This window comes from Rhea americana, unplaced genomic scaffold (genome assembly GCF_003343005.1).
Source record: "Rhea americana isolate MKP2758 unplaced genomic scaffold, rheAme1 scaffold_46, whole genome shotgun sequence".
NCBI lineage: Eukaryota > Metazoa > Chordata > Aves > Rheiformes > Rheidae > Rhea > Rhea americana.
In genome coordinates, this window is record NW_028186601.1 from 744,226 (window position 1) to 760,318 (window position 16,093).

General features: G+C 38.3%; 3 non-coding genes across 3 annotated transcripts; 2 read left to right on the forward strand and 1 right to left on the reverse strand.

Annotated features, from left to right (window-relative positions):
* Positions 1-7,124: 7,124 nt before the first annotated feature.
* TRNAA-AGC (transfer RNA alanine (anticodon AGC)) lies at positions 7,125-7,197 on the forward strand. The gene has a single exon. It is a non-coding gene; the product is annotated as a tRNA-Ala (tRNA).
* Positions 7,198-8,186: 989 nt separating this feature from the next.
* TRNAA-AGC (transfer RNA alanine (anticodon AGC)) lies at positions 8,187-8,259 on the reverse strand. Its single transcript has one exon. It is a non-coding gene; the product is annotated as a tRNA-Ala (tRNA).
* A 3,394-nt stretch (positions 8,260-11,653) lies between these two features.
* Positions 11,654-11,726, forward strand: TRNAA-AGC (transfer RNA alanine (anticodon AGC)). Its single transcript has one exon. It is a non-coding gene; the product is annotated as a tRNA-Ala (tRNA).
* Positions 11,727-16,093: the final 4,367 nt, after the last annotated feature.

The window sequence follows — 16,093 nt, forward strand, 5'->3', positions numbered from 1 at the left end:
ACTCGATAAGTGAACTTGGACTCCAGTTCTCTGTAGAGTATGAAGAATTTACAAACTTCTCCTGATTTGACAGGGCAGTGTGGATTTATGCTCTTCTCTGTAGGCCATATGTATAGTTGCACATACGGCTACCTTAATCTACCACACTGTGGCATTCCGACTGTTGATTAAGCTTATGCTCTTCCATTTACAGAGAAGCAGAGGTTATTGCTGTGCTGTAGCCCTACACCAGACAATGAATGTTTGACAAGTTATTTTTCATTTCAGAAAAAAATGCAGCATAGAAAAGATTAATCATCCATAAAGTTTAAGTAAAGCTAAAGGGAAATCAACTCGACATCTGAATGAAAGCAAAATTGTCACTGACTGGTTTATAACTGACCTGACTTGTTTTCATGTTGTCTTACCAGCTTCTGCTGACACTGAATCTGATAGTTTATTCACGTTAGCACTGACATGTGATAGCTCACTTGTAGCTTTTCTGCATACACATTCAATTGTTTCTGGAGGTGGCTTATTTGACAGGTGGCAACATAAAGCAGGAATAGTTTAATCTACTGTCTTTATTCTGGATGGGAGTATTCACATGGTGTTTGACATACTTTCATGTCAATTTGCCACAAATTTCCTGATGGTGCCTGCAACAGCTAGCCACTAGAAAATATGTGAAGAAAGAATATAGTACCCAGAAAAAAGAATGGAGTTAGTTGTCAGCTCTCTAAAGGCAGGAAGGGTGCAAGTGAGAATAAGAATCAAAGACAAAGCTGTTGAAGATTTATGGCAGTCTAAATTTAAGTTGCATTAGATAAATTTCCAAAAATACTAAAGCTAGATCTGACAAAGTTAAATACAATTCTTGTTTTTGATGAGAGTGAACGTTTGTATGTGGTTTATTAATATTTGTAGAATGTTTTAGAGGTCAGAAACAGCATAAAAGTGATGTACTTGTAGTGCTTGTGAAGTAAAGAGGGATCTTTGCAATATAAATACCTCATTTCAGCTGCTAGAACATGCACACAAGATTCAGCACATTTTCTCTGCTGAAAACATTAGATGGAAAACATACTAGGTTTCTGTACCACAAAATCCGAGTTCTTTCTGAAAGTTAATTGAAACAATTGACTAGTTATTGTGAACACACAAAGCTTGAGCAGGTCCACAGAAGGCACTGTCATTGCACATATCTCTCAGTGTTTAGATTTAAATGAGAAAAAAAGTCATTCTGGTAGTGAAGTTTCTGAATATTTATGAGGAAACTACTCTGCAAAGGCTACCAAAGCAACAACCACATTTTCTTGTGTAGAAAGCCTTCCTATAGCAAGCAGTTGGTTCGTGCTAGCAACTATGATATAAAATCCTAGGGAAGTAAGGCACATGTGTTTTTCATGTGATGTTTTTTAGACAGATTCAGCTACATATTGACTCTCATCTGTGGCTAATAGCACCTCCTCATCTAATTATCTGTAGCAATTTGGAGTGAGGTAGCTAACAACTAATAACTCCATGGTAGAGCCCAACCTTTTTTAGTAGGGATGACAAAATGCTTATTTAGAACAGGCAATCCTGAATACTTCCTGGTTGTGTCTGCGTTGATTTTGTTTAGTATTCCCATGATCTTTTATTCCTTTGAGAAGCTGAAATAGTTTAAATTTTACTAGCAGAATATTCAGCAAAAGGTATACTTGTGAGCTACTGAAAGGTACTAGCTTTTACCACCAGAAAATCTGCTCAGCTTTTGCTCAAGGTAAGTTTTTTAATCTCTTTTTTTTAACTTTTTTGGGGAAAAAAGGTTCAGTAACATGGAAAGATAACAGAATTACAAATGTTCTGGGGATGGGTTAACGCTAAAACCTTCAGGGACACCAAGGGAGTGAGAAGAGAACAGACAGCTGGACAATCTTAGTTGCCTGCACAGTTTCACCAACCCTTCTGGCAAAACAGACTGAAGGTAGATTTTCCCATCCTCTAGTAAAACTGCCATTTCTGGACACACAGTTAATAAAGGTAATCTGATAATATGGTACTGAAGGTTCAGAGGTCAAGCTTTTTTCTTAGCGTAAGCCAAGTTTTTACAAACCAACCTGAAATTTTATAGTCTTTTTAAGGAAAAAAAAAAGTAGCATACAAAAATATATTGTAAATTCACATTATTTAGGAGTCATACTCTCAAATGCTATGAACTACAAGAAATAGAGCTGTGAGATCAGAGTTCTGCCCTCCTTAAACCTGAGTCCATAGGTATATTTACACATTACTTTTTGCAACTTCTATCCTCAGAGTAGTGCTAAGAAAATGCAGGGACATGAATCTAAGCATGAATTACATGAATCTAAGCATGAGTTTACATCTTTAAAATATGTTTAGGTTTACCTACAGGTATACGCTGAGCCATTATTATTTCTATTCAAGGCCATCACATCCAGGGAACCCAGAACAAAATCTGCTTTTTTGCTCCATGTTGCCCTCTGCACCCTCCAACAGGTACAGTGGTGGGTAGCTTCAACACTGGCCTGCTAAGGAGGGACCACCAGAACTGGGTGCTGGGAAGCCCTGCTGTAAGGGTGCAGCTTGCTTTGAAGACTCACCCGCCATCCCACAGACAGTACCAAAGACCGGGAAGCCACCTCTCTGCGTGACTTGTTCATAGTCCCACGTTAAGACAGGTGTGGTGGAGAAAGCCATTTGTGGCGGCGCCGGCGGCGACAGCGGCCGTTAGGGGGCGCTGGCGCACGCGCTGCCGGAGAAGCTTCTAGCACACGGTGGGGGGAGGGGCGGCAACGGCCGGTGGCGGCGGTTGGAAGCGCGTGCAGAAGGTCGAGTCGGTAATCGCGGAGCGCGGAGCGCGGAGAAGAGGGTGATTTGCAGCCCTTCCTATTGCTGAGAGGTTTCCTGTTCGTGAGTTTTGTCCTCGTTGTCGCTTTCACGAGGCTTTGTGTTTCGAGGTGTTTGGTGCTTGCTTCAGGGCAAGGTGCGGATGGGCACCCTCCATGGAGGGCTCTGGCTGGGGGTGCTGCCTAGAAGGGAGAATGGCAGTGGAGGTTCTTACCTTCTTACCCTTGCAGTACCAGTATGAACTGGGCCTCAACTCGCCTTCCTCCTTAAAACACCAATTTTACTTTGTTTTAGTAAAAGGTGTTGTTTTCTTCTCAGATGTTAAGTCGAAGTTTATTCAGAACATATCGCCACATCCCAGAAACAAACGGAAGGATTGAATCGGAGAATAACTCGGGTCAAAAAACTTGCTGAAGTGGGTGCTAATTTAAACTTACTGTGTTTTTAATTCAGTTCGGTTGTGATGTTTTTGTGCTATACTTGTGAGTGCACTGTAATTAAATAGCTTCATCAGTGAGTGCAGATTTCATACTGATAGGGACAGTTTCCCTGTTTAAATTCTAGAGTGACCGGGCAGCACAGCAGTGTATGTAGTTAATGAAGACAAATGCTAGGGTTTTCGAGTGGGCCTAAGTAAGCAGATGATAAGCATACATTGAATTTCGGTGAGTTCTGTGTGCCGTATACCCTTAATCTCTGAATACAGCAGCCAAATATATTTTTCAGATCATTCTATATAAATAGTTGTTCTGGTCTTGTTCTCTCTCGTGTGTGTGTGTGCACACAAGTGTGAGGGGGAAATGGTTCTTCTCAAAACTACTACATTATACTGGAGAAATTATCATTTACTGGTGAGTAGATGGTTTTATTTCTTAATCCACAGGAGGGAGCTCAAGATGCAGGAATACTAATAAGTTTTTTTTTTTTTTTTTTTTTCTCCTACTGATGGATTTAACAGAAGATTAGGCCATTAGCCTTGCAGTGAAACCTGTAGTTCCAATTTGCACATTCAGAGATGCTCACTAGTTGCATCTGGTTCAGAAATAGGATCCTTCCATTTAATTCTGTTACATTTTTGTGTAGTGAGGGTGAGGCAGTGCCAGAATCTTCGTCTCACAGGAATGCGGCAAAAAGAGAGTTCAGTTTGATCATCTGAGAGACTTGGTTTTGTGATGTTACAGAACCACAATATGTAACATGTATTAAAATGATATATAATTAAAATGCAGCCCACCACTTCTTCCTTGGAGAAGACATAGGGTAGTTTTGTAGATAGAAGATGCTGCCTGAGTAGCTGAGTGTTTCCTGTTCTTCCTGTGATGAAGTTGACCACAAACAGGAGCTGCTTTTGGCCCCTACCTGTCTGTGAAAGACAGGAACAAGCTTCGGGACGTTCCTTCTGCTGTGCATTCTAGCATTTTGCTAAAGGATTAATGCCATAACTCGTGTTCCAGTGCAGGCTGGTACTGTGTCTGATGGTGTCAGCAAAGTAAACTAAGTCTGACTTACATTAAATAGAAGATTTTTATACAGCAGAGTTTTTTTCTGGGGGTGTTGATACAGCAGAAGAATAACTTTCATGTAAAGGTAATGCAACCTAATATTGCCTAATAAACATTCACTTTCTCTGATTCTGTGATGCTTGCTTGTGGCTAAGAACAGACTTAATGTTGGCAGAGCACTCCCATAGGCATTCTTTTTGAATTACATTATGTCACACCGAGAACTACATAGAGAATAACTTAGGATATATATCTTAAATATGTAGTTCAACAAAATCTTTTAAAAATGTATACTGAATGATTTATTTCATCAGTGCAAATATAACCCTGGTTATTAAAAAAAATACAAATACTCATATTTCAGTAATAACCTAAATTGCAAGGACTAGGATTTAGCTACTGTGCTTTCTGAAATCACCAAGTTCTTAGCACATTGAGAGAGTTGAAGGATCACTACATGCCAGTGTGATCTGTGTATCTTAAAGAATGTCAGGCAAATCAAGAAAGAAACTGTATGAGAGAAGGGTTTTTTTTTCCTAAGAATTATTAAATAAATGTAGTTCCGGAGATTCTTTTCTTCAGAGAAGCAATGATGTAAAAAAAAATTTGTTTTTTCCTAGAATCAGAGCAAATGAAAATGCCAAATTACTGCAAGATTTCTGAAGGATTAACCAGGTTCCCCTTTTGTCTTTTCTAAGCAAAGAGAAATACAGTCCTCCAAAATTCCTTTTTATAGGATTTTAGCAAAGTCAATTGTTTGTCTTTCCGTTGCTGCCTCCTTTTTCTTTTTATCCGTTTCACGTTAATTTTCTGACAGATTAATGAAGAGTCAGCTGTCCACTGATTAATAACACACAAATTACAGTAGTTAAAGACACTCAGAATCAGCAGCTATTTGGGAAAATGTAAGTACATTGGATATAGCTTGGATCCTCCAAGTTAAATGATGATGTAGGGAGTGAGGATGTGAGAGGCTGAAAGGCTAAAGCATGTTGATACTTGATTCTTGTGGAGATGAGAGTATCTATGTCAGTCACCTTAGGCCAACAAATCTTTATTTTCCATGTGTAGCTAAGTGGATCTCATTATATTTCACGATTTCACACAAATGTAAATTAGAAATAAAGTAAACTAGAGTTACTCTTTTTATTTTTTTAGTGCCACTTTAAAAGACAGAAGACTAACCCTTTAACTTCAATTAACAGGAAACATTGGAGACCTGTTTTACTTAATGTTCTCTGACTGCAGCCAAGCCACTGTCTGTGCTGTTTCATTATACCTGTGATTTTTTTTTGTTTATACATATGTATTTCTGATAAATGTGTATCATGCATGTGTGACTGTATTACCAGATAATGTGAACTATTATTTTCCCTCACAAAACAATGGTACTCATTATTAAGGAAATTAAATAAGCATGCAGACTACAGTAGGGATGTGAAATACTTGCTATCTGAGCCTTCCTAGTTATGTGTTCTACAGAAACCTTTACCAAATGAGTTTGTTATTATTCAAGACAACCGTCTTTAAAAGTTGGCCAGTCTTTTGTGTCCTAGTTTTAAGAGGTGACTGTGTTCATATTACTGATTTTTCTACCTGTTACACCTTGTTAAGAGGATTAATTTCATTTAATCAATATGACATGAAAAGACTTTTATTTTTCTTTTCCAAAGGAAACGCTTTGTGAGCAGGTTAGAAAACCATAAGGGTTTTTGGAGAGTCAGATAGAATTTCTCTATTGTCTAAACTTTTGCTTTTGGCTTATTTACAGCTTTTAAAATTTTCCTGTTTTAAAATTCATATACATGGAATATATTTTAAAGTTTTACCTTTATTGTGCCTTAAGCCTAAGTGTTCTCTGTTGTCTAGTTTAATTTATATATTAAAATTAACTCACCTGTTTCTAGAACAATCACTTCTTTTTATTTGAAGTATTTGATGCTTGAAAGTACCAAGAACCTGGGCAGGGAAGAGGGGTGGTTGTTGCTGTTTTGAGGAGAACTAGAAAACCAGTGGGGAGATGAGCAGGAACATACTTGTAGAAAATTCTCCCATAATCAGAATGGCTGTACATTTGGAGTGTGAACAAACTGATCTGTGCAGGATTTTAGTGTAAAACAAAGATACATTTTGCAATGTTCCATTTGTCAGGGAACTTCCCTTGCTCTTTGTGTAACTTAGGCCCAGAAGTCTGTTGCCCCAAGAGGCTATTTCAGTGGTCAAGAACAGCCAGACTGAAAGAACACTACTGTTTATTATGCAGTCAAATCTATTATATTACGAACTGTGGAAATGGATAAAGTCACTTGGCTGATTCTCTTTCACCTAGGGATTATAAATAGGAAAAATCTATTTTAGAAACATAAAATCACATTTCTCTGAAATCATGATGTTTGCTGCAAACATAAATCAACCATTACTTGGAAATGCAGACCTTCTATTTTTCAGACTCAGCTAAACTGGATAAAACATTGTAACATGCTGTTAAATCAAGGAGTCAGATTTCAAATTAGGCAAAATTCCAAATAAAGCTGTCAAAAGAATTTGCTTTAAGAAAGACGTAATTGTTTCTGCAGTTCACTGGAAAATAATGTTCTGTTACCTATGAAATTGCAGAGCCAGGCTCTGACTGACCAGCTGCCAGTGCGATTTTTTTTTTTTTTTGGGGGGTAAAAGGTTTTGTGTTTGTGCTTAAGACAGCAGATCAAATTTCAGTGTGGTTTCTACTGAGTCTGTTAATGAGGAACACAAAATTACTGAGTGGCAGTAAGCTCAGTTGTTTTCTGGTAGGGGGAATTAGCTCAAATGGTAGAGCGCTCGCTTAGCATGCGAGAGGTAGCGGGATCGATGCCCGCATTCTCCATTTTGCTACTTGCAAGTGTGTGTCTCTGTTGCCGGTGTGATTAATACTTTGAACTTCTGTTTTCCTGCTTTGAGAAAGAGTTTTGTAAATTCCTGTTTTACGTAAAATTATGATAACTGCCTGCACAAAAAAGAAATACAATTTCTGTTGATGGGTTTTAAAGAATGAATCAAAAGCACACTTAACAAGTTGCACTGTTTTGATTTTTCGTTGTGATACAATTTCAGGGCTCTGTGTATTTCTTTATGGTCTTTTTTTAAATTCAGGTGCATTTTTTTCTATAGCACTTTTATAAAGATATGAAATGAACCAATTTTAAGATACACATGCATGATATGAATGATTTATTTAAGTAGTTAAAGTTGATCAAATATAGGCATCTTTTTAAAGTGCAAATTATTTTCACAAGGATTGAGGGAGAAATTGAAATGTTGAGACGTTTAAAAGAAAGCCAGTGCAGGTGATCTGACACAGAAAAGAGTATGAGCTAACTAGCTAAACAAGCTAGTGTCAGAAAATAATTCTGTAAAATATAATGCAAGATTAATGTCTGTAGAGATTGAGGTTAGGAAGAAGTGTATCATGGCCATCCTTGGTAGAAAAGCTGGGATAAGATAGTTGGAAAGATGGTAATTCTAAACCAGTGAGATAATACTTCTTCATACTTCTGTGTCTTTTCATGGGAGACTTTACTAAATACTCACAGAATTAAAATCTAAAAAAGGAAAAATAAACCTATTAATGTATATGTACGGGACAAGTGAATTTATTTCCTGTGTTACATATTGACACCATTGGTATTAAATACGTTCGTAAATGATTCTTCAGCTCGTGAGTGCAGTCTACTAATTGAGATTGTACTTTTTTATGAATTATTTATTTGCCTTATGAAATAGTATGTGTTGATAGCTATGTATTTTCTTTTAGAAACCTGAACAACATATGGAAGAAAATCTATACCATTTCTTTTTCCAGTCTTCTCAAAACACTGGAGAATGCGGGCATCGATCCCGCTACCTCTCGCATGCTAAGCGAGCGCTCTACCATTTGAGCTAATTCCCCTTACATGTTAGCAGAAAAGGTGGATATAGTTCTGCTGAATCACAGCTCGGCTGTCTGAGATTTAGCTGTTTTCCTTTGCTGAATCAATCTGTTTATTCAGTAACAGCTCATCATCAGTGTGGAAATTATCATGTGAAAAGCCTATTAGTTTAAGAGCCAGAGTATTGACTTGATTTAGGAGAAGCAGTGGTATCAATACACTTTCTGCTATGTTATTTTGATGAAATACTACTTACTTTCTAGAATAAAACCTCCTCCAATGTTTGTGCAGGAAGGGAAGAAGGAGAACTAGTAGCAGTTTTATCTCTGTTACAATGCAGATACCAAGAGGCTTGTAAATCTAGAAGAAACGCTGTTAGGAATTATTGAAGGAGACTGCACATCTACAGATGAGATCTCTCCCATATGGAATTTCACAAGGTTCAATTTTTCCAATTCTCTTTGCCTGTCCTGTGCAACCTGAGTCAGTATGAAAACAGTAGATTACCTCTCCCTATTTTTCATCCCCAAATCTCACTCCACTGCCACTGAAGTGGCCTAATGTTTGAAAAGTTCATCTTGCAGAAGAAAGGTTGATTAGATGCTGGTCAGACAAAGGTGGAGGAAGACCTCTGCTTCCGTGATAACGGTTTACATTGATAAAGAAGTGTATATTTCATTAAATTAATAGTCCTTTGGCTTAGTGTTGTTGAATTTGTTGTGATGGTTAAGTTTTTGCATAGATTTATAAACAAAATTTTCTCTTTCTTCCTCTTGATTAGGAGACCTTCCTTACCTACGTGACTGAAAATAGCCTGGCCTTTTTAATTCCTGTTTCTTCATCTCTCTATTGGACTGTAGAGGTTTTGTGTCCTGGTACTCTCATTTAATACAGATCACTGCAGTGTATCTCCTTGGCAACACTAACATAAACTGATAAAAACTAATATAATGGGATCTGACTTTTGCTTTCTAGATTGTCTTCTCAGGGTACATTAAGGCAAATGCAAGTCTTGTATCTCATCAGGCTGTTCCATTGCATTGTTGTGATTTGACTTTCCTCCATATCGAAGAATTAGTTGCCTTTATCAAAGAAAAAGAAAAATCTAGTGCAAATTTGGTGGCATTGAAAGGCTGCAGCCCATGTGATGCAAGCTAGCATGTAGTGTCTTACATTATTTTGGGAGTTTACAGGAAGACCTTAAAAGTCAAGTAAGTCATAAGTTCAGAAACATGCCAACTTTCTACCTCTCTCACATCCACTGCTGTTACAACTTGAGGAAAATGGGAACTTTCGAGGGGGAGGAGATTCACTGTAAGGTATTTGCATGAATTTGAATTAGTGAAGGATTGATGGTTGGACACCTGTTAAACCATATATTTGTATGTACCATAGCTAGTAGGAAGTTGTTACCTGTTTTCCTCGTTTTTGTGAGGGTTCTCTGGGAATGCCTCCTACCTAGGAAAGATTTTCATTTACATACGTATCCACATACAGTGGATTTTTATCCTGGTACATGTAGATGGAAAAGAATATTACTGGTATGATAATGAAAATCGATGCAGCAGTAAGTGTGGTAGAAAACTTTGAGAAAGAATAATATGTAGTAAATAGCTTTTTACCTACGCTTTTAGGGATGCCTTAGAGTAAATACGGGGAGGAAGAACAAGCATTTACTGCTGGCTCTTTTTACTAAAGTTAGATAGGAAGAAATGAGTTCTGCTGTCACTGTGGATAAAATACTTACATAGTAAGTCAGTCACAAACGTTGCATCAACATTCACTGTTCTAACTTAAACTATATTTACAAGTATAAACATATGTATGTTTCCTGAAGATGCAGTAATATTTTCTGCAGTTTCTCATGATAAAACTTTTTTTCCTCGTATTCACAGAATGTGTAAGGTTGGAAGGGACTTCCGGAGATCATCTAGCCCAACCCCCCTGCTCAAGCAGGGTCACTTACAGCATGCTAGACGGGATTGCATCCAGGTGAGTTTGGGATATCTCCAGAGGAGAATCCTCAACCTCTCTGGGCAACTGTCACTCCAGTGCTCTGTCACTCTCACAATGAAGAAATTCCCCCTCACGTTCAGGCAGAACTTCCTGTGGTTCAGTTTGTGCCCCTTGCCTCTTGTCTTTTCACATGGAACAACTGAAAAGAGTTTGGCCCCATCCTCTTGACATCCTCCTTTCAGATACTTATTAATGTGTGTAAGATCCTCCCTCAGTCTTCTCCAGGCTAAAGAGGCCCACCTCTTGCAGCCGTTTCTCATAGGGGAGATGCTGCAGCCCTATAATCATCTTTGTAGCCCTATGCTGGACTCTCCATTAGCTCCATGTCTCTCTTGGACTGGGGAGCCCAGAACTGGACACAGTACTCGAGATGAGGCCTCACCAGGGCTGAGTAGAGGGGCAGGATCACGTCCCTCCACCTGCTGGCAACAGTCTTCCCAGTGCACCCCAGGAGACCATTGGCCTTCTTGGCCACAAGGGCACATTGCTGGCTCATGGTCAATTTGTCATCCACCAGCACTCCCAGGTCCTTCTCTGCAGAGCTGCTCTCCAGAGCTGGTCAGCCCCCAGCCTGTACTGGTGCATGGGGTTATTCCTCCCTAGGTGCAGGACGCTGCACTTGCCCTTGTTGAACTTCATGAGGTTTGTCTCTGCCCAACTCCCCAGCCTGTCCAGGTCTCTGTGAATGGCAGCATGGCCCTCACGTGTGTCAGCCACATCTCCCAGTTTGGTATCATCCGCAGACTTGCTGAGGATGCACTCTGTCCCCTCATCCAGGTCACTGATGAAAAAATGGAACAGGATGGGACCCAATACTGAGCCCTGGGGGACGCCACTAGCTACAGGCTTCCAACTAGACTCCACGCCACTGATGGTGACCCTCTGAGTGCTGCCTTTCAGCCAGTTCTCAATCCGCCTGACAGTCCGCTCATCTAACCCCCCCTCCCTGAGCTTGCCTAGGAGGATGTTATGGGAGACAGTATCAAAAGCCTTGCTGAAGTCAAGGTACACAACAACTTTGTTGTTGTACTCCCTAAATTTCATTTAATACTACTGACTTAAATTTTGATGATGTTTTTGTTGACTTTAACCTAGTAAAACATTAAATTTCTTGGAAAAATTCACTTTTTTTGTCATTTCTTTGGAGAAGGATAAGCCAGCTCCCTTGTATTAAGGCTTTCCATTTCTCTTTTATTGTACCTTCCTTATCCCTGTCATTTCTGACAGAAAAACCCAGACAAGCTCAAGGTCAGATGGTAAATTAGTAAGCATAGCGAGTGTTCTGAATGGCTGCCTTTGAATTAGTACCCATGTTAAAGGAGTGGAATGAATCAGCAAAGGCCATTTATTTTTATGCTTATTAAAATCTATGGTTACAGAGTAAGCTATGTTGATACAGGGGAATTAGCTCAAATGGTAGAGCGCTCGCTTAGCATGCGAGAGGTAGCGGGATCGATGCCCGCATTCTCCACTGTCATGTTTTGTTTGTGATGGGAGGAAAACATTAATTACAAAAGATATTTTCACTTGTTTAACTGAAATCGTACAGTGAGACAAGCTGTTGTCTTTTAGATATACATACTTTATTTCTCAAATGCTACAATACATTTGACTAGAATTCAGCCTGGCAAAGAGAAGACTGAGGGGGAATCTTAATAATTATGTGTATAAATATCCGAAGGGAGGGTGTAAAGTGTATGACACCAGACTCTTTTCAGCATTCCCCACAAGAAGACAAGAGGCAACAGGCACATAGTGAAACACAGGAAGTTCTGTCTGAACATAAGGAAAAATTTCTTCACTGCGAGGATGACTGAGCACTGTAACGAGTTTCCCATAGAAGGTGTGGGATCTCCATCCTTGGAGATACTCAAAAGCCATCTCGCAAGTAACAAGCTTTTTTTTTCTTTTTTTTTTCTTTTTTCTTTTAATTACACATTTGGAAAATACATATTTTTCTGGTTTGTCCTGTTTCTAGTCACTTCATTTGGAAATGTAATACAAAATACTACAAGTGAAATATTTGAAACTTGTTTTGGAATCTAAGTTGAATGCTTTTTCATTTGTGAAGAGAGAGACCACTCCAAGACAGAGAAAATATTACATGCATTTAAAACCTGCAGTTCCATAAACTCTGAAGCTCAGAGTTTTATGGGATTAGCTCAAATGGTAGAGTGCTTGCTTAGCATGCAAGAGGTAGTGGGATCAATGCCTGCATTCTCCAGTGTTTTGTTAAACAAGAATTGTTAAACCTAGAAGTAGAAACCATAAAAAACAAAACATGTAATTATTTTTGTAAAATGCTCATTTTTGTTTTAATCAAAGAAAAATGAATACTTTCTTCCTTCCTCCCTTGACCTGGTTTACTAACAAAATAAGGTTTATACAGCTGTCTGTCAGTCCCCACTAACTCTTCAATCTTCCTTGCCAATGTCAGTCAAATTTGGCCGAAGGATAAAGGAATCTACAATACTAAGCTTTTACAGGTTTTAAAGATGGTTAGGTACCTGAAGTAGAATGTCTGTTTCTCCACGTGTCCAGCTAGGGTAGTGTTTGTACAGACAATGGTGTCAGTGGAAATGGCAGTTTAAGAATGCTTGTGCTTTCCCAGCTGCACATCTGGTTTCTCTCCAGAAATAGAGCACCTTCTTCTCATTAAACTTTTTGTGAAGTCATGAGCTGGATCAGGGAATCAACTCAAGTTTAAAGAAAAAAAAAGTCATCTCCCGCCTCCAAGTCCATGTCCTAGAAAACACAGTAGAGCTGTTTTGTCTTACAGCTGTGGCATATAAGCAAGTTATAATTAAGCCCCTGACCATTGTCTCCTACTTTTGGTTCTGCTGAGGTTCTGCCTCTTTTAAGAGAGGCTGTTGCCTGCCACACTTGTGTGACAGCTTCAGAAATAAATTTGAGCATCTAACTGATTCATTAACTTCTTCTAAAACCTTATGCTAGATCATGTGTCTTGTGATCTCTATCCACATGTTGAGTGGTTTTTCATGGAATGCTTCCCCCAACTTCAAGACACGTCAGCACAGCAAGTGCAGCTCTTCAGATAATAGTGAATAGTGCTGTTAAATCTACAGTACTTGAGTGTTAACCAAGCACTTTACAGTGTGCAGAAGGACTTGATGCTTTCCTCATGACTTTTGTCCCTGGCTGAGGAAGAAAATATGCCTGACACTAGCAAAACATGGGTATTATTCCATTTCTTGACATGTCTTCTCGTACTTTGGAGGCTCAAAACCCACTTTCTGTTCTACTTAAACTCTTGAGCATACTTAAACAATGCGTACCAGTCTTCGTGACTACTTTCTCATACAATCAGTAGACAAATCCTAGAGCTGTCATACTAAATGCCATTGTTCCGATAGCACTTATTCAGCTATCTTTTGGTGTCTTTGGTGTTCAGAACTATTTATGATGAATGTTATAAGCTTTTTAGTACCTCCAGTAGCTATATAGGTGAGTAAAAGCTCATGAGTCACAAAGGTAAAACCTTCTGTATCAGGATTTTATTAAAACTAACCTCTTAAAATAGAAGAAGAGGGGAAAGCTACTCAACCTCCTAACATTTTCTTTGAAGAACATTAGGAGTATAGTCCCTCTTTCACATAAGCTTAGTGTTTTCCTAGCCCTAGTTATGTGAATTAAGAAAGACCAGGTATTATTGTATCTAGTAGCTCTTAAGAAAGGTTAGAACAGACTATATGGTTTTTGCTTCAGTGCTAGGAATGACTTTAATTCATAGAGGAAACTTTCTTGTGCTTTTCTTGCATGTCTGAAGCACTTGATGTTCAGTCAAGACTAACAAAGGAGTATCAGCTTAGATGTAATACAAACCTAAGATGGTCAGTAAATTGCATTAGTATAGAAAAAGGATTTGTGTGATAACTATTAGATTTGGACCACGTAACATCAAAACTGTAGGGTTTAAATCACCAGTTTATAAAGGAACTGAGTAATTTAATCTAAACACGAAACATGTTTCACAACACGGATTATGTCGGCATTACTATGTTCCCTGCAAAGATTTCCATTCACAAATGAAGCAAGTAGAAATCTTAGCAAGGAATGGTGACTGGAAATGCTATGCTTCATTAGAAAAGATGTTCCAATTTAGACAAAAGCAATCCAAACCCACTTGTGCCCAATCTTTTGGAGATAGGACATGATCAGGAGTCACTGACCTTGTGAATATTTTGTCTAAAATGAGAATACAGGACACTGAAAGAGAACGCTTTACAGATTAACAAAAACACGAAGTAAAACAGTATAAGCACATCTGCTTTAATGATCACCTGCTTTTTTCTAAAATGTCAGTAGCAAGTTCAATGTCCTGTTTTTCTTACTGAGTTCAAACTACCAGTTACAAGGGGAACCTGAGTGTGCTAGTTGAAAATAGATAACTGTATTCTTGAAAGCTTACAACCTACATTTTTTAATTAGCATTAAATAATTTGAATTAGTGCCAGGCTGTCTGTAAATGTTACTGTAAGGTGGTCATGCAAAAGGAGAATTGGATGGCAGCTTCCATATTGACAATCCATTTACTTCCTGGATTATGAATCCCGTGATTAGAAGTAAACTATGTATTCCTACAAGACTATGTGTAGTCTTGCAGAGTCAGAAACAACAGTAAAATGCTTGTTTTCTTCTGTCCCTATTGCTGTATCCAGATGGCAGGTTACATAGGTATAAGATTATTAAATTATAGAAACATATTGCAAAAAAGTGAGATAAAATCACTTCCCGAAAAAAACTATTCTACATGCAGTCTTCTGTACACTTCCTTCTTTTCCAAAGATGATCCTAATTGTACAGCTTATTAGGAAGATAAAATTGCAATTCCAGAGCAACTGCCAAAATGTAATAGTGAAGTTTGAAAAGGCTGACTAGAATATAGTCTTAAGGAGTATATTATCTCAGTTATGATGGGCAGGGGACAAGCTTGATATACTGTTCTTGTGCAGGATTTAACATCTGTTACTGCTGAAGAACAATGACAAGGTGATGATGAGGACAAAGTCACTTTACAAACAATCTGTGAATGCACAGAGAAATGAAGTACCCGCTTTGAAACTACCAACAGTGATAGCAAATTATATTTTGCAGCCTATCTTCTACTTACTTTTCTTCAACTAGTTAGTGATTGCATTCTACCGTTTTATTTCACTTTAACAGCAGCTTCTGTTAGGTAAGATAGCAGACTACTGAACTATAGTCTCTAAAAGTGAGTTACTATAAATTTCTTCTAGTAGTAGGCTTGTAGCTGTTTAAATATTTCTTTTGTAAAGCATAGAGAAGACTTCAGTGCCTTTCTTCTGTTTTGTTCTGACATTAAGTATAATCTCATACAGGAGCTTTTTCTCCTATTTAAGTATTACAGTCTTTAAATGACTTTCAGGTTTTTAAATGAACTTAATTATAGCTCATTTAAAAACCTGAAAGTCATTTAGTATAGTTTCTCTAGAGGTCCCTTCCAACCTTACTGATTCTATGATCTATGATTCTGTGATAGCTACTGACAGTGTAGGGTAAATGCAGCAGTAAAACAGAATGTATGTAGAGTTTAAGATTATTCCATAGAATAGGGAAAATATTCTCAGCCTGCATGCAAAGTAACTTACTAAGTTACTTACGTCCTCTCCTTGCTTTCTGTATATTTCACATTAGAGAGCACATAGATGGTTAAAATCTTTTATTCAGAATCCTTTAGAAAAGTGTTTCAGTTCTGTGTCTACTTTAATTAAAGTTGCACTTGTGCTTACTCATCCTGGCATGGGGGGGTGTAATAGTACAGCCTTCTCCCCCCCCCCCCATCTACAGACTGATAAA